We start from the raw sequence: 21,244 nt of genomic DNA, 5'->3' as shown, positions 1-21,244 counted from the left end.
GTGCTGCTCTGAATTCATGCTGGGTGTAGGCAAAAAGAGAGCAAACCTTCCTCAGAGAAATGCTGAACAAGTGGCTAAAATGCCCAGATTTTAAGGCATACCAAAAGCCTGTGCCATCCTAAAGGTCCCTGCACACAGAGGTGCATTTGCATTGTGTGTTTTACAGCACTCAGACTGTCTCTTTTTCTTTGGAAAATGCTGAGGGAGAGGAGTGCTGGGCTGCCTTGTCCTCGTAGGGCTCAGCAGGCAAAGACTCCCCTCTGCCTTGTTCCACTGGGCAGGCTGGATTTGTTTAATCCTGGGAATTTGCAGCATTTCCCAGTGAGTTAGGTGTCCCTTTCCCTCCTCACCAGCTCTGACTCCTTTGCCTCTTTCCTCCCACTGTGTCCTGAGCAGGACATTACAGTCCCAGGCCCTCCCCTGCTGCCCTTGTGTCACCCTGTCAGTGACCTCTGTCACCCTTGAGGATGGACGATTTTCATCCTCTTTGTGACTTGCCCTCATCTTCTCCCCATTACCACCTGCAGAGATGACATACAAAGCTCTGTATAAGAGAGGACAATCCAGTGCAGAGGGAGATTTTCCCTCGCTTAGCATTTGGGATAAAAGTACAAAAAAGCCAGAGAAACACACAGAGCCCATCTCCCACCCCAGTCCCTCGAGTACAGGTGGGAGATGAGCGTGGTTCTGCAGTGCTCCTTCAGGACCCTGCTGCCCTGGGCTGGTGCCCACAGCTTCACCAGCATCAAGATCCATTTCTTGGACCCTGCAGCCCCAAATCTGCCTGGTCCTGCTGTGCTGTGCTGTGCCCTTCTGCTGTAGGGCAGGTGCAGCCAGTCTGTCCCACTGCCCCTTTGTCCCTTTTATCGATGCTGGTGTCCGAGCTGGCAGTGACAGTGTCTCCCAAGAAGGAGACACAGCTGCTCCAGGAGCTGTGGCTGCTCCTCAGCCTCACAGACAGCAGGAGGGCACAGAAATGAACAGCTCTGCATGGGATGCTCCAGCTGGTCCCACACACAGCTCTGGGCTCGGTGTGCTGCTGAGAGCTCATTTTCAGGAGCGTATTTCCATGGCTCAGGGGCTGCCTCCTTGCAGCTGCCTCATTTGGTGTCCCAGGGACTTGTAGCAGATTTGTGCCATGCTGGTGCCTGTCTGTGCTGTTCCCTGGAGTGACAGCTCCTGCTGGAGAGAGCCGAGCCCACTGCATCTCCCTGCTCTGCTCCTCTTCTGCTGAACCTGCCTTCTGCTCCATTCATAAAATTCCTACAGCACCAATTCCATTCAGACACTTTGCCCATCTCCAGACAGAGCTCGAAGAGGAAAATTAATCCAAAAGGGAGCCCTTGCATCATTTTAAAGTTGCCATCACTGCTGCTCTGGTACACGAACACACACTCACACACATGCACACACAACAGAGAGCTTGTTATTCCAAGCAGCCATTCAAGCACCTTACGGTCCAGGCGATTTTCCCAGCCAATCTTGCCTTTCCCTCTACGAAATCATCCCACAGGAGTCCAGTGCATATTTACAGCTGTAAACAGAAATGAATTTCTCCTGCTCAAACCTTGCTTTTAAATCCGGCAGATGAAGTTTCCGACAAGAAAGAAAATGTTTCTAAAATAATAATAAAAAATTCTATCTAGTAGTATCAAAGCTGAAACTTAAAGAAAGAAAAAGAGGGGAAAAAAAACCAGAAAGAAGAGAATCCTTCTTCACAGGCAGAGAGTGAGAGATCCCAGTGCTCTGTCGCATCTGGAGCGGCAGGGGCAGCAAGGGAGCGTGCTGCCAGCCAAGTATGTTTGAAATCTGGGCGCTCTTAATACTCTCATTCCCCTCCCTCCACTCGTGCCGGCTATTTTTGCTCCCCGGTGACGTTAGGCATAGCGTGGCTTTGCTGCAGCCTGTTTAAAGCAGCAGGGTTGGATAAGCACGGCTCGCCTCCCCTGCCCCGCTCTGGGCATCACAGAGGTTCGGGTTGTTCCACCCCAGGAGAGGTGGAAGGCAAAGCACCGTCTGTACAGCACACGGAGAGGGAGAATTCCTGGATTCCTCAATTAATTCCTGGATTCCTGAAGCTGCTCGAGCAAAACCAGCACGGCTGGGGAAGGAGAGAGGGCCAGGGAGGGTTAAATTCCTGCGGGAGGGTGGGTGGGCTGCCCAGGGGAGCAGCGGAGCTCCTTGATTTGGAGATCGATTCCAAAGAGAAGCTGGAGTTTATTTGGGTTGGATGGCGTGTGAAGAGATGAATCTGTGCAGTGGGGTCACACGCCACAGCATCTGAGACATTTCAGGCTGGCAGTAACAAAATATTGCCGAAGTTGTTCGGGGGCTGGGTGGTTCCCTTTCCCCAGTGATACTTGTGAGAAATGACACTCACTTTCAGACATTTTAAAAGGGTTTATTAAAGCCTTATCAAAAATTACAACAGAAGACTGAATAGAGAAAATAAACACGGCGCTGGGAGCAAGGGATTTTCCCCACCATGTGCTCATCCACACAATGGAGGTTTTGCCTTTTAACCCTTCTGCCCCTCCCAAAGTTCTGCCCATCAACTCCTTCTTCACTGCCCAGTGGTGGAGATCACTTCCTGACATCTTTTTTGGAGGTCAGCTGTTGCCATAGTAACGAGCCAACCCTCCCAAATGTCCCAAACCCAGGCCACCCCCTGATAACAACACAAGGGGGTAAAACACAACTGTAAATTTATAAAACTTCTCTTAACACATACACATAATATTTGCCCTATAATTGTGAGACTCAACCATTTCATTGCTCATTTCTCACACACTCAAACACAGAGATCAGCCCAGCTCCTTGAAACGGAGCAGTGTTGGGATGGGGCTGGTGCTGGGAGATGCTGAAGCTGAAATCTGGATTGTTTCTGAGCAGCTGAACGTTGTGCTGGTTGCTTGCACACAATAGGATTGCTCTTTCTCCCAGTTTCCTGCTTTGTGGACTGCAGGGAATCACTCCTGATCTGTGTCGGGGGAGGTGAGGATCACTCACCTCTCCCAGGTGTCTCCTGCAGGACACAGGTGTGTGGGAGATGCTGGCAGGCCCATTGCCAGCTTCCCTGGGCACCCACAGTGGGCAGATGACACTTCCCAGCCTTGGGCTCCTGGAGAAACCAGCGCCTGGCACAGCAGCTGGCCCTGGCACATCCCTCCCGAGTGCTGCTCCCTCCTCTGCCTCTTTCCCTGGATACTCAGGTCATTGCTTCTGTCTTCTCCACCTTCTGCACTCTGCAGTCTGGGTGCCTTGTGGTGCATCTTGTGTCTAAGGTCAGTGGGAGCCCAGTTTGTGTCCAGCTGCCCAGGGCAGCTGTGGGAACACCTGGACAGCTTGGTGAGCCCTGGCTGTGCCTGTGCCCACAGTGGGGCAGCTGGGCCCTGCTCAGGGACAGGCTTTGGAGGGGGCTGAGGGCTTGGCTTAAGAGCAAATCCATGTGGAAGCTGGATTTTACAGTAAAAACAGATCTAATGTGAGCAGCTCTGACAAGGGTTGGCTGAGACACCCCAGCCTGAACACCCACATGTACATTTGTGCTCTGGCTTTACATTTTGTGTCTGGTCCCTAGAAATCTTTGGAGAAGTGTGGGATGGAAGCTGCTTCTCAGGCTGTCTTCTGAGGAAGATCCAACTTCCTGGATCAGGAATGGTGGCCAGCAGGAGCAGGGAGGTCATTCTTCCCCTGTATTGGCACTGGAGAGGCCAAACCCTGAGTGCTGTGCCCAGTTCTGGCCTCTCGGCTTGGGAAGGACCTTGGGACACTGAGCACATCCAGAGGAATCTGGAGAGGAGCTGGGAACATAAACCCTGTGAGGAGCCCTGAGGGAGCTGGGATGCTCAGCCTGGAGAAAAGGAGACTCAGGGGTGCCCCATCACTCACAGCTCCTGAAAGGTGCCTGTGCTCAGCTGGGGCTGGGCTCTGTCTCCAGGCAGCACTGACAGAACCAGAGCACACAGCCTCCAGCTGGGAAATATAGGTTGGACATCAGGGAAAAGTGTTTTCCAGAAAGGTGATAAAGTTCTGGAATGGCTGCCCAGGGAGGTGGTGGAGTCCCCATCCCTGGGTGTGTTTAACAAAGCCTGGATGTGGCACTGGGGGCCAGGGCTGAGTTGAGGTGTTGGGGCTGGGTTGGACTGGATGATCCTGGAGGTCTCTTCCAACCCAGTGATTCTGTGAATTCTGTGACTCCAGGGAGCAGGAACAGTTCCTGGGTGTGCACAGAGAGTGAAGCCATTGGCAAAGTGCTTGATTTTCTCCCACTGGGAGTGAGGAGGTCATTGATGTGTCCTCCTCCCAGGCAGAGCAGGCACAACCTGCTGCTGTCCTTGAATCCCTTTCCTAGAGCCTGCCTGTGGCCCAAAGGGCTGGGGAGTGCAGGGATGCTGATGGGGACGTGGGTGCCTCTGCTCAGCACCTCCAGCACGTGGTAGGTGTGTCCAGGTGTCTGTCCAGGCACTTACATTGGAACTGCCACACTCCTGTCACTCCTCTGTCCCCAAAGGGCCACTTGGGTTGGTGTTAACCCATCCCAGGGCAAGGAAGGAGTAGTGGGATGGAGGAAGGATAATCCATCTGGGTAATCCATCAGTTTTCCAGGCCTGTGGATCCCAACTTGATACTTCCTTTTGTGGCACTTAAACCTTTCAAAAAACATGAAACCTGTGATTTCATTCATCAGGATATCTCTGTGCCCACAGGGCTCCCATTTGTCTGTGTCCTGCTGCAGTCATCAGAGGAGAAGTGGCTGGGAGCAGTGTGGGCAGTGTCAGCTTCACAGCCCTGGCTCAAAAGGGCTATTGGTGGTCACAGTTTGGTGTGATAATTCACTTGTGGGGATTTTTGGAAGGAATTTGAGACAGGACCTCTGAATTGTTTTTGATGATGGGGTTTATTTTTCTTATTTTCTACACAGGAAGGGTGAGTTCAGCTCACATCTTCACAGCACGGCTCAGAAGGTCACAAGACCCTCAGTTACAAGACCTTTAAAGGAGTTATTGACCAATAGAACACTATTGACAACAAGGATATTTATGTTTTTGATCCAATCCTTAAATATTTAATCTTATGGACTCATGCTACAGTGTGAGCTTTCTTAGCCAATCATGTTATGGCACACAAACCCACAGTGCTGCATTCTAAACTCCTTGTTTACCTCTGCAACTACTTTTAGTTTTTCTATACCCTAAACTCTAAAACTCTAAACTTTCCTTTCCTTAGCTTTACCTGTCTCTGCTTTAAACTACAAATCCACATTCTCTCTTCTAGCACCTGAGTTTGGAAGGCTTTCCAAGGTCTCAGACCAAATTCTGCATTTAATTCTAAGCTTTGGCTTACAGGCCCAAAATTCTGAGAATTCCTTGCATTTTGGTTCCAATAGTTTTGCTGCTTCTCTTCCCCTTAGTAACTCATCTTTAAAGCAGGGATAACTGTCCTGGATTGCCAAGGCAAGCTGTATTCTGTTTGCCATCTGTGTGCCAGCTGTCTTCTGTTCAGGGGCAGTTTTCCTTATCTCTTCCACACCCACTCCTCCCTCAGGGGACACCTGCTGATAACAGGCCATGGAATGTCCCTGCATGGCTGATAAGAACTGCAGCATCCCACTGGGAGATGGGAGCCCAGAGGGAGGAGCCAAGCATTCCTACCTGGATAGAATCTGAGATTCTGGAACACCAGCACGGCTTCTCCACTGGATTCCCAGAGGAGCAGCAGCTGCCTCTTCCCCTGGATCTCCAGAGGCAGAGTGCACCCTGCTCCAGGATCCCTGCTCCAGCAGAACCAGCCCTGGCACTGCAGGAGGGCTGAGCCACAATTCCAGTGGCACTGCTGCCAGCCCCCTGACCCACAGGGTGTCAGGCTGTGCTCTGCCTCTGCCAGGGCTGGTTTGGTTCACTGCACTGTTTATTTTATCCTTTTATTTTCTTCCCTAGTAAAGAACTGTTATTCCTGCTCCCATATTTTTGCCTGAGAGCCCCTTAATTTCAAATTTATAGCAATTCGGAGTGGGGGGGGGGTTGCATTTTCCATTTCAGGGGAGGTTCCTGCCTTCCTTAGCAGAGACCTGGCTTTCCAAACCAAGACAATCACTGTGCTCACTCATCTCCCAGTGCCCTGAGTTTCAGGGGTTTTAACATTTGTGGGATGCTGTCAGAGCTACAGACAGGGGTGGCAGCCCCTGTGATCTTGTGTAACTGGAGTAGGAGCTGCACAGGCAATCCTAGGTGAAGACAGGAGTTCTCCAAAATATGGAACAGCTCTGTTTAGTCATTCAGACAGCATCCACTGCTACAGGGCTGGAGTTCTGCACAGGAGCCTTCTGAAGTTACTGCACAGGCAATAACCATAATTATTCTATTAAATACAAGGCAAAAGAGACTCTTTCTCCCCTTTGATGTGAGGATTTATGCCAGTGCTATGTGAATTTAATTGTGTTACTGAATTCTCTTTATTGCAAAGCATTCGAGATCAACAACAACAAAAATCACAGCAGAGTTCTCCTGGAAATCCATCAAATCATCTTCAGGAAAACCTCTGGGCATACAGACACACTGAGACACACCTTCCATGGGCCAGAAGCTGTTGCTAGACTAGAGTCAAAAGCCTATTTGCCATTATTTTCTGTCCCAAATGTCCTGTGCAGCACCTGTGTGCTCTGCTCTGCTGACCACACCATTCCTTTGCAGTTTGGTTCCATTCCTCAGCCTCTCCTCCTCTGTTCAGCTGAACAGCAGCCCTGGGTCCTCCTGGGACACCATTCTGTATTCCTCAGCCCTTATAGCTGGGAATTAGAAGATTTAGGAAAGTGTTCTGGGGCCAGAAGTCTGTTAGGAAAAAGTCAGGCTCCATAATTTCCAGCTGCTGCTGATCCCAGGTGTTTTCTCAGCATGAAGGGCAGCACACATCCCCAGCCTGGCAGCAAAAATTTCTGCTGGAGCTCTCAAAACCCTCTCACAGGAGACAAGAGATGAAGTCTGAAAAGTTGTCTGGCAGTGCATAAAGAGCAGCAAATGTCACCGCACTGAGTTCGTGCCACTGTGGACTCGGTGGTGGCATTTGCCATCCTGCACACAGGGGGGTGGTGACAGCTGGTGCTGCTGTGGAGCACCTCTCTGGAGCAGCAGATGCTGCTTTAAAAAGCTGCTTTTCTACAAGAAATCACATTCCCACATAATTTCTGCCCTTGCTTGCTCTGATGGGTAACTTCCATTCCCAGTGGTGGTGACTCAGTCTGATTTCCAGAGCCTGTCTTTACTTCCCAGAGGAGACAGTAAAGGAGTCAATAAAGTCCTTTTTTCCCCCTTGTGGCAGCATCACCAAACTGAGCCAGAGTCCTCCTGATGCTCTGTGAGCCCCTCTGGGGCTGCAGCCCCTCTCTGCTCTGCACTGTGCTCCCCTGAGTCTTGCACGGCACCAGCAGCATGCAGCCCCTGCCAGGGGCAGTTTGGGGGCACCAAGCAGGGGCAGGGCTGTGCCCCCTCCAAAAACCATCCCAGCTGGCTGAGAGTGGATGCCCTGGGCCATGGGCAGCCCCAGCTGACCCAGCTGCCTGTCCCCTGGCCAGGGTTTGTCCCTGTGGCTCAGGGTGTGGCGTGTGGGGCCATCACAGTCACACAGGTTGGGTCAGGCTGGAAGGGACAACTGTGGCTCATCTGGTGCCACCTCCCTGCTCCAGCAGGGCCATCCCAGAGCTCAGGGCACAGGGTGTGTCCAGGTTCTGGAATTTTTCCAGTGAGGGAGACCCCATGCCCACTCTGGACAACCCAGTACAGAACTGCCAGTGTTCTCCTGGTCACACAGAAATTCCAATTAGCTCTTGAGAATCTGCCCTGACTTTGGGGTCAACCCAGAGGAGAGCAAGGATTTGCAATGCTGTGCTGAGATCAAGTCCTCCTGAAGCTCTGCTGGTGGCCAGGAATGGCAGCAGCTCCTGAGGAAGAGAACTGGTGAGACCTGGCCTCTGGTCATCTCTCATTCCAAGGAAAGTTGCATTTCAATCCCTCTGTTCCAACACTCATGGTCTTGGACACATGCAAATGTGATATTCAAGTTCCCAGCTGGTTCCCAGTTGTTCTCTCTACTCTTTCCACTGTCTGTCCCCACTGGTGGGGACATTGGTCTCTGATCCAGTGCTCGGTCACTGCACAGGAAATTCTTCCTCGTGTCCAGGTGAGGTCTCTGCCCGTTCCTCTGGTGCCATTGCTGTGCCCAGCCCAGCAGAGCCTGGTCCCTGCTCTGAGCCCTCCCTGCAGACAGGAATGAGGCCCCCAGGCTCCCTCAGTGTAAGAGCCTGAATGAGAGATGTGGCACTGCAGGCAGCTCTCCAAAATGCAGTTTATTGTACCCAAGGTGTCACAGCAGCCCAGGGCCGTGGGTGACAGAGCTGTGCCCACAGCTGTCAGCTCCAGCTGCAGGCAGGCCTGGACACCCTGAGTTTAGGTTACAAATGCATTTTATACTTTGCTTTGCTGAGCATCTTCACACAGCAGAACCAATCTATCCCTGAACTGTTACCTCTAGCCCACCATAACTCCTGGAATTCCCATATTCATGTTCCCATTCTCCAGTCACTCACAGTCAGTACATTGCAGTTTAAGCTAGAAGTTGTTTTTCAGTTTTCTTGCAGTGGAAAATTCTGACACCTTTTTCTACTTGCAACATCGACATGTCTTTTTTGTCTGTGCTCTCTTTCTGCTTGGTAAAAACATCTTTTCGTGTGTGGTCAGCTTATCCTTTGCTCTAAGTCATAAAATCTCTTTCCAACTCAACAGAACCTTTGTTTTCTTAGCTGTCCTGCAAGACTGGCTCAGCAAGTGTCAATTTACACATCTATTATTTTTCTGTATCAAGACTTGGTTCCATCTCTATTTCATTCTCAGATTCTACATTCAAAAATCTTTCTGCCAAGCTGTGAAACTTTCTTGTCAAACTTTCATCCTTCCCAGCACCTCAGCCATGTCTTCTCAAGGTTGAGGTGATGGAGGTGTCCCTGCCATGCTGGTGGCACTGGGTGCCAGTCTGTGCTCAGAGAGAGCTGCAGGGTCACCCACTGCCTGGGTGGCTTGAGTGAGATAAACTCTTTACGTGTGGGAAATGGATTTGTAGAAAATTCTTAAAAGTTTGACAGAAGATTCAGATAGTATGTATTTTTATGTAAACTTTGAGATTAGAAATATTGACTTAGAAATGCTGTGGGATAAGAAAGACATTGTTGAGAGAGAAATGGAACTAGAAATAAGTTTTAAAGGATGTTTTTGTAAGTAAAACTAAATACTTTGAAGAAATAGAACTATGAAAGATGTCTTGTAGTAGGACTTATGAGGGATAATTTTAGATGATTAGTTTTAAGGTATTTCTAGTATAGTGTGGTAAAAGCTAGTAAGAAATAGTTATAATGTATTGTAATTAGGAAGTAGCTGTCTTCTAATTGTGATGGCATGAATTATAACATTTGTATTGTCTCACCCTTCAGGTAACACTGAAAATAGAATTAAAGTTTTTAAAACACCTCTCAGTTACCCCATCTCTGAGTCAGAAAAGGGCTTAATCCAACATTTCCTCTCCTCAAAATCCAGCAGCTGAGCCTCTCTCCTCAGGGATTTGCTCATGAACCTCCTGTGCCCTGTGCCCTGCTGTGAGCTCCCTGCTGAGGCAGGTGGGAACAGCTCTGTGCAGGGGCCTTGAAAAATACAGACTTGCAGCTAAAAGCACTGCCAAAAATGACAGGTGCTAGTTAAAAGACTCAAAACTATGTGCCAGTTTTTAAATGAAGCATTTTTGCCCAAAATGTTGCTTCCTGGGATGAAGAACAGGGAGCAGATGCCTCCTCTGTGCCATCCCCTCTCTGCAGGGACATCTGTGCCACCAGCACAAGGTCTGGGGACAGCAGAGGAGCCTGCAGGGCACAGGGGAGGTGGCTCTGCAGTGTTTGTCCCTCTGTTGGAAGTTCTGATGTAGGAACAGGCTGGAGGGTGCTGGCTGAGGTGGGCAGTGGATGTGGCACTCCACCTGTGCCCCACTCCCCTGTGGTTCCTCCTCTCATTTCCCTCTCTTGGGGGGCTGCACTCCCCTGCCCACTGTCCCTTCCCACCTTTGTTTGCCCCTGCACTTTGCAAACCCTCCCTCCCAGGGAAGTGGCTGCTGGCATTTTGTGTCAGAGGGAGATTCCTCTGGAAATGGCTCTAATGCAGAATAAATGCCTTAATTCCCTGCTCCAAAGCAGTGGGAACCCTGAGCAGGGGCCTGGGTGCTCAGCTGGAAAGCGTGTTTGATTGTCCCCAAATGCTTTTCTTTGCCCTGCTTTGGGCCAAAGTAACACTTTACCTGCTGGAGGCTCTTTTGTTTCCAGGTGCTGCCCCACTCAGTGGGAGCCCAGAGCAGATGGGGGGGTTGCTGAGGGCTCACCCCAGCCCTGGTGTGAGCAGGGGGTGCAGCCAAGCCATGGAACTGCCCACCTGCAGCCCAGGCAATGCCCTTGTGCCCCTGTTAGACTGACTGCTGGGCTACAGCTCAGCTTATTTTGAATTTGCATCACTGTGGTGCTCAAGGCCACACCGAGGGGAACTCTGACCTGCCCCAGATGTGCTGCTCCCACCCCACCTCCCTTCCTGCGTCACTCTCATATTTTCTGAAAAATCCCTTTGCCAGGATTTCTTCTCCTGGGAAGCTGAGAAGCCTCAGAGAAAAAAAGAAAAAAAAAATCTCATTAATTATCTCATTTGCTCCTCCCTGTTTTGCTGCTTTGGAGATTGTTTATCCAACATGTGAATTGTTTTTACTTAATGAACAATCCCTGTCCAGCTGTGTGGGGACTCTGAGGAGTCAATCACAAGTTTTTAATTAGTATCTTGTTAAGCCTTCTGTAAGTATCCTTTCTTTATTCTTTAGTATAGTATTAGTATAGCATAATGTAATATAATGTAATGTAATGTAATGTAATGTAATGTGATATGATATGATTATAATATAATATAATATAATATACTATAATCTATATAATATCATCTAATATAATATAATATCATATAATATAATATACTATAATATAATATAATATCTATAATATAATATAATATAATATAATATAATATAATATAATATAATATATAGCATTAGCCTTCTAAGAACATGGAGTCAGATTCATCAATTCCTCCTTCATCCTGGGGACCCTGAAAATCCCACACTTCCTGCTCTCATCCATGCTGAGCTGCTCTGGCAGTGCCCTCTTGGCTCCCTGAGATGATTTCCCTCTCATTCCTCAAGCACTTGGTATGCTTCAAAGTTCCTCTCACCTCCCTCTGCATGTGGACACAGCACCTGGTTGGACTCACTGCAAATATTTCATTCTCTCTGCTGATTTCCCAGCCAAGGCACTGAAGAACCTGTGGCAGCAGCTACAACAAATCAGCACGAGGACATGGCAGGAAAACAACACAAAACTGCAGCACAAAATACCCTGGTGGTACATTGTTATTGCACCACTGCTGCACAACTGGAGGGCTTTACATTTAAAGCAGATTGTTCCCAGTGGGCTGGGAACCTCCTTTGGGTGCTTCATATGGCTGAAGGTGGGGAGGGCTTTGGGCTTTGGGTTTTGGGTGTCAAAGTTGTTTTATTGGGGACACAAAGGGAACAGCATCCTTTGTTTTCCAGACTGGTCCTGTGTGGGGGTGTTCACAGGGGTCTCAGGATGAGGGAAGAGATGAGAATCTTGACTCCATGTTTCAGAAGGCTGATTTATAATTTTATGATATATATTGTATTAAAATAAAATGATATATTAAAACTATTCTAAAAGAATAGAAGAAAGGATTTCATCAGAAGGCTTGAAAGGAATAGAAAGGAAAGGAATGGAATTATAATAAAATCTTTTGACTGACCAGACAGTCTGAGACAGCAGGACTGTGATTGGCCATTAATTAAAAATAACCACATGAAACCAATCCAAGATGCACTTGTTGCATTCCACAGCAGCAGATAATTATTGTTTAAATTTCATTTCTGAGGTCTCTCAGCTTCTCAGGAGAAAAGATCCTAGCAAAAGGGTTTTTCATAAAATATGTCCATGACAGTCAAACAGCTGTACTATTGAAGAAACACCCCAAAGGATAAAAAAGCCCCACTCAGTGCAGAAATCAGCAGTGGTTTGAAATTCTCTTGTGTGCCTGCAGCCCCTGAGCACGTCACCTCTCCTTTCCCTCCAGGGTGCTGGGGATGCAGTTCTTGCCCCTTGGCTGAGCTGTTGTCTCTGGCAGTGGCTGCTCCAGCTGCACTGGCTTTCTGCTGTTTATTCCTCCTGCTTTGCACCCTGTCTCATGCTGCAGCACCCCTGGGGCCGTGCAGATGCAGAGATCCAGGTGGAATGAAGTGCATCCTTTCACATGCTTACAGAGCCTGGCTGTGCCCACAGCCAGCCTGACTGTGCCCACAGCCAGCCTGACTCCTCCTCGTGTAAACAGGGAGGGAATGTTGCCTCTGGAAGGTGTGCTCAGAGCTGCAGGGAGGTTTCCCAGGCATCTGCTGGGCTCAGAGCACTTCAGGCTGCTCTGGTGCCCTCCTGAGCCCCTGGCAGAGGGGAGCCTGGCCCATCCCTGCCACCCAAATCCCCACAGATCCTTGCTAGCCCACAGCCTGGCTGTTGCCATGTTGCCAGCAGTGCTTTTTAGCAGGGCTGAAAAGCCAGCACTGACTTTAGCAGGGTTTTGGGGAGCAGATGATTGTCCAGGCTGGGGCACTCAGGGTGAGAAGAGCCAGGCTCAGGGGCTGGGGCTGCCAGGGAGCCTTGAAGCTCTTCCCACTTTGCAATTTTCCTGTGTTGAACCCAAATGGGAGAGGCTGGGCACCTGCTGCAGGGGAGGGTGGCTCTTGAGAGCCTTTAAACACCTCCAGTGTTAAGTGCAAGCAAAACATTCCAGGATTTTGGTGGCTTGGAGCTCCTTTTGCCAGCCTGCATTGGCAGTGTGTGACTCAGTTCACTAATGACTGCAATTAGACATCCCACAGCTCTTTGCAAAGAGGCTCTGGGTGACCTGTGCTGGCCTTGGCTCAGTTCCTGTCCCCTTGGGCCATTCTCCAAGAGATGCTCCAGGACTCTGTGCCAGTGCAACATCTGGCTGTGCCTCCTCCTCCCAGCACAGCAAACACAAACCCCTCAGCTGGGCACAGAAAGCAGTGGGAGCTGGCAGAACTTCACTGGGGCAGAAGGGAAGGGCAGATAGGGACTGTGCCACCTCTGCCCAGCAGCTTGAAGCATTTTCCCTTCAAACCTTCCTTGCCAGACCTTCCCACGAGCTGCCCCTGGCATGGCTGTGTCACTGACACATTTTATAAAAATCCTTTCCCTAGGATTTTTCTCCTGAGAAGCCTCAGAAAAGAAATGTAAACAATAACTCTCTGATGGCTGTGGAATGTGGTCTGGAGATGCTTTACCAACAGGTGCATCTTTGATTGGTCTCATGTGGATTGTTTTTACTTGATGACCAATCCTGGTCCAGCTGTGTCAAAGCTCTGAGTCTGGCACAGGTTTTTGGTTTTTTTTTCATTCCTTTCTAGCCTTCTGATGTCTCCTTTCTCTTTCTTTGGTGTAGTTTTAGTATATAATTTTCATATAATATGATATGATACGATATGATATAATGTAATACAATATAATATGATACATATAATATAATATAATATAATATAATATAATATAATATAATATAATATAATATAATATAATATAATATAATATAATATAATATAATATAATATAATATAATATAATATAATATAATATAATATAATATAATATAATATATAATATAATATATCAGCTTTCTGAAACATGGAGTCAAGATTCTCATCTCTTCCCTCATCCTGAGCCCCCTGTGAACACCCCCACACAGGACCAGTCTGGAAAACAAAGGATGCTGTTCCCTTTGTGTCCCCAATAAAAAAGCTTTGACACCCCTCCCAAAACCCAAAGCCCAAAGCCCTCCCCACCTTCAGCCATATGAAGCACCCAAAGGAGGTTCCCAGCCCACTGGGAACAATCTGCTTTAAATGTAAAGCCCTCCAGTTGTGCAGCAGTGGTGCAATAAAAATGTACCACCAGGGTATTTTGTGCTGCAGTTTTGTGTTGTTTTCCTGCCATGTCCTCGTGCTGATTTGTTGTGGCTGCTGCCACAGGTTCTTCAGTGCCTTGGCTGGGAAATCAGCAGAGAGAATTAAATATTTGCAGTGAGTCCAACCAGGTGCTGTGTCCACATGCAGCCTCCCTGCCATGCCCAGGGCACAGGGCAGGGACCCACTTGGCTGTCTGATGCCAGTGTAAGCTCATTTATTACATGGCAAGGGCTTGGCATGGTCTGTGTGAGCACAGAGCAGCATTTGCTGCTGGGAGTGCAGCCCTAGCTGGGAGACTCAGATATTATCAGGATCAAGAAGCAAACAGGTTTAATGTTTCTGTTGGACTTTACTCTCCAGAATCTCTCTGCATCAGCAGCAGACTTTGTCATTTTCCCCTTCACTCCTTTTCCCCCTGCTCACTTAGGAAGCTGCTGGATGGTTGGACACCACAGGTGATTGTCTCCTCTGAAAACTGGCCATTTGCCCCCACACTTTGTTTCTTAACTTTTAATCAATTACATATTTGTTTGGGCTCATGGAAGATTAGCTGTTGGAGGACCTTGCTGACTGCTGATAATCCAGTCAAACTGCTGGAATTATTTCTATATTTCTACACCTTGAGAGAGCTCCAATCTATTCCTGAGGCAGAGCTTCTCTCTCAAGACCCAGAGCTGCCTTTTCCCCACTCTGCTCACTCGAGTGCCTGTTCACCCTCCTTACTCCTCCACAGTCCCTCTACTCATCACTGAATCCTCCTTTGGCAAACTGGCCTCACATTCACCTCTCTCTAGTTCTTCACTACCCAGAATTTGAGGCAAGAAGCAACACTCCAGAGTTAAAGCTGAAGCTGTTTCATCCCTGGGCTTTCACAGCTTCTGGGTGAATACAGTTCTGGAGACTTGAAGTAAGCTCATGCAGCAGGGGAGATCATAGTCAGCTGTATTTATTTTATTTCATTGATTTTCTGGCTTTTAACTCACTGTATGAAAAGAAATCTATGTTTTAAGGCATGCAGTGCTTACAGTGAGTTAAGAATACTTGGACTTGTTGCTTTTAAGAAAACCATTTGAAGATACCAAGTCTTGACTGCTGACCCCAGGTCCCTTCAGAAGTGATAAAGAAGCTCTTGAATGCACCAGAGAGCATTCTTTGACATCTGCAGCCCTTAATACACAACCTGTGGTGTTTCCTGGAGGGATTTAGAAAGAAAAGGAACAATGAGCAGGAAGAAAAATAATAATAAAAATCATCTTTCTGTGGTACAGAACAAATTCTTCCATGCAAGGGCTGGTTGTGCCCAGGCTCTCACTGCTCCAGGCTGCCTTCACAGCTCCCTCTGATCAGAGATCCTGTTGTGAATCTGAGTGTTTCAGTGTTTTGACACACCCCTAGAGGCATTTTCTGTCAATTTTGCACATATAAGCCTGGAAAATAAGTCCCCACGATGTGTGTTTATGCAAATTAGTGTGTTTAAGCTGAGGGAACTTGGGGAGCTGTTTGCTCAGACCTAAGGGCATCCAGTGTCCCACCAGGATGGCCAAGCTGCCCCTTCTCTCCTGTTTAGCAGCACACAGCTGGATGGGAGGCAGGTGTCTGCAGCTCCAGCCTGGTCCTTCAGCAGGTCCCTGGGCTGGGAAATCCTTTCTTCTTCTTGGTGTCCCTGCAGGGAAGTTCAGTGTTGCACTAAGAAGCAGTCCTCACTTTCCTTGCACAGCCCCTACCTGTTTCCAGGTGATTCTGTGCAGCCTTCTGAATGCTGAAGTGCTTCAGCCTCTCCCCTCTGAGTCATCCTCCTGCTTCTGATTTCCTGCATTTCTCATTGACTTAAGTGGGAAATGAGGGGGTGTATTTTATTCCCATCTGTTAGAAGTGGGGCAGTTAGCTTCTGGTCATTGGGGCCACCTGTTAAAACCAGCGGGGGCAGTTTCCTTTATCTCTTCCACAGCCAACCCTCCCTCCAGGAGATCTCTGCTGTCCATGGCCACTGAGTGTCCCTGCAGGGCTGATCCAATTCCACCATCCCATGGGGAGATGCTCTGCCCAGGGGAGGAGCCAAGCATTCCTACCTGGATCCAATCTGCCCTGGGAACAGCCCAGCAGCCTTTGCCCCCTGCATTCCCAGAGGAGCAGCTTTCTGCTGCCCTGCATTCCCAGAGGGAGAGCAGGCCCATCTCCAGCAGCCCTGGAGCTGCAGAGGAAAACTCCCCCTTTGTGCAGGATCCCTGCTCCAGCAGAGCCACAGCTGGCACTGCAGGAGGGCTGAGCCCCCCTGGGATGGGACTGTGCCACCAGCCTGAGCCCCCCTGGGATGGGACTGTGCCACCACCCTGAGCCCCCCTGGGATGGGACTGTGCCACCACCCTGAGCCCCCCTGGGATGGGACTGTGCCACCACCCTGAGCCCTCCTGGGATGGGACTGTGCCACCACCCTGAGCCCCCTGGGATGGGACTGTGCCACCACCCTGAGCCCTCCTGGGATGGGACTGTGCCACCACCCTGAGCCTCCCTGGGATGGGACTGTGCCACCAGCCTGAGCCCCCCTGGGATGGGACTGTGCCACCACCCTGAGCCCCCCTGGGATGGGACTGTGCCACCACCCTGACACACAGGGGGCAGGGCCTGCTCTGACTCTGGCAGTGGTTTGGTTTCTTTTCTGTACTATTGCATTTGTATTTTTAATTTTCCTAGTACAGAACTGTTATTCCTATTCCCATATCTTTGTCTGAGAGCCCCTTGATTTCAAAATTATTATGATTCAGAATAAGGAGGTTTACATTTTCTATTTCAAGGGAGGCTCCTGCCTTCCTTAGCAGACACCTGGCTGTTCAAACCAAGCTATTCTCTTCTTTCTAGGGTAAGATGAAGTTGACCCCATATGTTTTTTTCTTTTGACCCATCTCATGTAAAAGTTCAGCCCTTCATCTCCTGCAGCCTTGGCCCAGACTGTGACAAAGCAGATCAAAATGCTGGTTATGTTAGGGGTGCCTGGATCTGGGATTTAAAGCTGGCAGGGTGTCCATGCCCTTGGTCTGACAGCAAACCTGCTGTGCCTCTGCTTCCTCCACATCTGGGAGATGCCAGGATGGGGAAGACTGCTGTGGCTGCTCCTGAGCGGAGTGGGTGAAAGAGCTTGGTGAGAACCCATCCCTCCCAAAGTGGAGCTGATGCTCTCCCCTGCTTCCAACCAGATGAGGCTGGAACAAGAGACAGACCTGTGTCCCTTCCCCACCCACCAGAGCATCCTGTGTGAGCAGTTTGCCAAAGGAACAAGCAAACTTCACTCTTGGAGCCTTTCCCAAGAGTTGCACTGGATGTTCCCTGAGCTCTAACTCACTGCTGAACAACACAGACCTTTTCCAGCAGGATGATTTTTCAAAACTTTAAAAATATAGAGTGGGAGAAGTGTAAGGAAAAGGGTTTTCTCCCATTCTGACAAGAGCTCCTGCCTTCTCCCTCCAAACTGGCATCATGTTCTGCAAAAATATCCAGCTCTCACTGGTCAGCACTCCTTGACAAAGCTTCTTGCCAGGACACTTGTTGAGTTTTGATGTGGTTTCTGCTGGTGTGTGCCAGCACCTGGCAGGCAGCATCTCTCAAACTCTCTCCTCTTTTTCCCTCTTTCCTCTCCCCTGTGCCAGATTCCACCTCACCTGTTTATCTCCTCTCTTGCACAGCCCTTGCCTTGTGCCAGACTTCTCCATCTCTGTCTCTGCTCCTTTCTGTTCCTGTGCTCCTGGTGACAAACCCCAAACGTACCCAAAGGGGGGTGGGTGTTGAGTAACTGCAGCACACACAGTGCCTGAGCCTCCCAGGCCACCCTTTGTGAGCATCTCTGGGCAGCTCTCTGTGGTTTTGTGAATTGCTTTTGACTCCTTGGAGTGGCTACTTAGAATAGAGGTTAGCAAGATTAAAAGAGTAAAGTGGGTATTTATTAAAGGCCTTCAACAGATACACCATGGGCAGTGCAAAAGCCTCAAAGAGGCCACACCCAAGATAGAAACAGTCAAGAGTTTTTCAGACAGAAATAAATTTGGTCCATTTACATATCAGAGGTTAATCCTCCAATTACAGCTTCAGGTAATGAAGTCCTGTTCCCCCAGTTTGCACCCTCTCCAAATTCACTTTTGTTTAGTGTGGCATTCACATTCCCTGAAAAATCCCTTTGCCCAGGATTTTTCTCCTGGGAAGCTGAGAAGCCTCAGAGAAACAGGAAAACAATTCTTATCTCATTTGCTTCTCCTGTGCTGTGCCCATGTGGAATGTGTTTGGGGATTGTTCACCCACAGGTGATTGTTCCATTGCATTCTGCTGGGAGCTGTTTTCACTCTTTGGCCAGTCAGGGCCAGGCTGTGTCAGGAGAGAGTCAGGAGTTTTCATTATTATCTTTTTAGCCTTCTGTCTGTATGCTTTCTGTATTCTTTAGTATAGTTTAGTAGTCTTTAAATAATACAGTATCATAAAGTAATAAATTTACCTTCCGAGAGCATGGAGTCAGATTCATCATTCCTTCCTTCATCAGGGTACCCTGTAAATACAATAGCTTGTACTTTTTGGGGCCTAAGGCTGTAGGGTGTCCTTGAGTTTCAGGCCCAGAGGAATTGTTTTGTCTCACCAAAATGTGAAGGCAGCAGCTGACACTTCATATCGAGTTATGCACTAATGCTGTTCAGGATTTGAAAAATATAAAGGCTGAAATCTTAAGGCATCACTTTGAGACTTCACCTTGCCAAGAACTGCTGTTCCCAAACCTGTGCTGCTCTTATGGTCCCTTTGTCTGTGACTGCTCAGGTAGCAGCAAAGTCTGGTGTTGGAATAGATGGGAAGCAGGACTGAATAGCTTGTGGAAAAAAATGAGAGTGAAGAGGAACCTTGTGAAGTTCTGCAGTGAGGAATGACAGGGGAAGGAGAAAATCTGAGTTCTTCTTTGGGTTGCTCCAGTTCAGTGACCTGCTCAAGTGTCTACTGGCTTCCCTAAAGGTTACTCAGGTTGGCCAAATGCATCTTTAAAGGTCACCAAAGCCCACCTAGACCTTGGTGAAACCTTGAAATGTTCTGCTGACACAGCTGAGGGTAAGTTGGACAGGCAGGCTTAGTGCATGGGGACCCTGGTGTTGGGGTTACCCAGACCCACCTTGTGTTTCCACCTTGAGGGGAGGAGAAGAGACCCTTGTCTGAACCAGCTGGGCCAGTCAGGGTCTGTCCTGGGCTGCTCCTGCAGGGGGGTGGCAGGGAGGGAAATTCTGTGCTGTTTCTTCCAGAAGTTTCTGTGGGAAGCACCTCTGCCCTTGGCGTGGCTCCAGGGCGTGAGGAGCAGCAGCAGGGAGCTCTGAGCTGTGTCTGCCTGTGCCAGGCTCCAGCCCCGAGGCAGGGCAGGCACAGCAGCTCTGTGTGGTGCCAATTAGCCCTGCTAATCCCTGCAGCTGCTTCATTTGGGTGCAGCCTGTGCTGATGTGATTATGCTGCTTCTGGTCCCCAGGCTGGCTCGTGTGCTCGGCGTGGCATTACAGCCCTGAGCAGGGAGGGGTCTGGGGGCTTTCTGTACAGAAACAAACTGCAGGAGGGGGGAGGTGGAAAGGAAAAGACCCCTTGGGGTGAGCAGTGGTTGGGTTTGATGCTCTTTTTGTGAAGCAGCATTGAACAGACGTGTCCCAGCACTCCCCTGGTGTGGGAAATGGATTTGTGGAGAACTCTCAAAGCCTGACAGAAGGCTCACACAGTGTGCATCTGTATGGGAACCTTGAGAAAAGAGATGGTGACTTGGAAGTGCCATGGGATAGGACAGACATTGCTGAGAGAGAAATGGAGCTAGAAACAAGTTTCAGAGGGTGGCCTTGCAAAAAAGACTATGTATATATAATATAGATGATACAGATATATATAGATAGATATGGAGAAACAGAACTATGAAAGATGCATTGTAGTAAGACCCACGAAGAGTAATTTCAGATGATTGGCTTTAAGGCATTTGCAGCATGGTGTGGCAAAAGCTGATAGGCCAAAAATGCTTATAAAGTATTGTCATTAAGAAATATGATACAGATATATACATAGATATGCATGGAGAAAGAGAACTAGGAAAGATGCATTGTATTGGGACCCACAAAGAGTTATTTCAGATTATTTGCTTTAAGGTATTTACAGTATGGTGTGGTAAAAGCTGATAGGGCAAGAAACACTTATGATGTATTGAATTAGGAAATAGTTGGCTTTTGATTGTGATAGTGTGAATTGTAACATTTGTATTGTCTCACTCTTCACATGAGACTGAAAATGGAATAAAAGTTTTTAAAACGCCTCTCAGTTGCCCCTCCTCTGGGTCAGAAAATGGCTCAATCTGATCCCCTGGAGCTGCTCAAACACGGCGCTGTGCTGCTGGGATGGGCAGGCTTCCCATGGAGGGAAAAGCAGACAGGCTGGATGATGTGATGCCTTGGCCATAACAGCTTGTGCACTGTAGATCAGGAGCTGGCCTGCCCCTTCCTCCCATGCTGGTGTTATCAGCCCAGCTGTGGGGAGCATCATTTGCCCAAATCCTCCTGCCACCTCGTGTGGCCCTGCTGTGGCAGTGACAGCTGTGCTGACAGCCCACATCCCATTCCCCATTGCTCAGGTTAATGAAGCCAGGGCTCAGCTCTGTGTGCACTGAATAACAGAATAACCACGGGCTAATTCTCCCCAGCCAGTTCTCTTGCATTATTTATAGATAGGAGTAGCACACTATCCATGAGGGAAACATATGGACACTTGGCTGTCAGACTGTACTCAGGTATCTCTTTTTTCCATCTCCTCTTTCCAGTAAAGTTAGCTTAAAAAAAAAAAAAAAGGCCAAAAATGATGATAAAAATGTAGAATAAGACTCTGACTTCAGAAAGATAAGCCCTTGTCCCACTGGTATTGACTTAGCAACTCACAGCTACCTGTGCTGTCCTTGTTCCCTCAGCCTGGAATCCTTCCTGTGGTTGCACTGAAATCCCTTCAGCAGAGCAGTCCTCACATCTCCACTTGTCTTCTTGCTGTAATTCCTGCCTCCAGATGATGTAAAGATGACACAAGAGCCCTGCTGAAATGCTGCTTTCCAGCCTTGAGATTTCCCAGCTCAGAGCTCTCCTGTGGAGTTAATCAGTAATTC

At 48.8% G+C, this 21,244-nt stretch overlaps 1 long non-coding RNA gene across 1 annotated transcript in view; it reads left to right on the top strand.

Annotated features, from left to right (window-relative positions):
* The window catches only part of LOC127060241 (uncharacterized), a 181,822-nt gene that overhangs the window by 90,604 nt on the left and 69,974 nt on the right, over nucleotides 1-21,244 (top strand). The window lies entirely within an intron of this gene.

This window comes from Serinus canaria, chromosome 18 (genome assembly GCF_022539315.1).
Source record: "Serinus canaria isolate serCan28SL12 chromosome 18, serCan2020, whole genome shotgun sequence".
Lineage (NCBI taxonomy): Eukaryota > Metazoa > Chordata > Aves > Passeriformes > Fringillidae > Serinus > Serinus canaria.
Note: the sequence above shows the minus strand (reverse complement) of the source record. Positions and strands in the feature narration are given on the sequence as shown.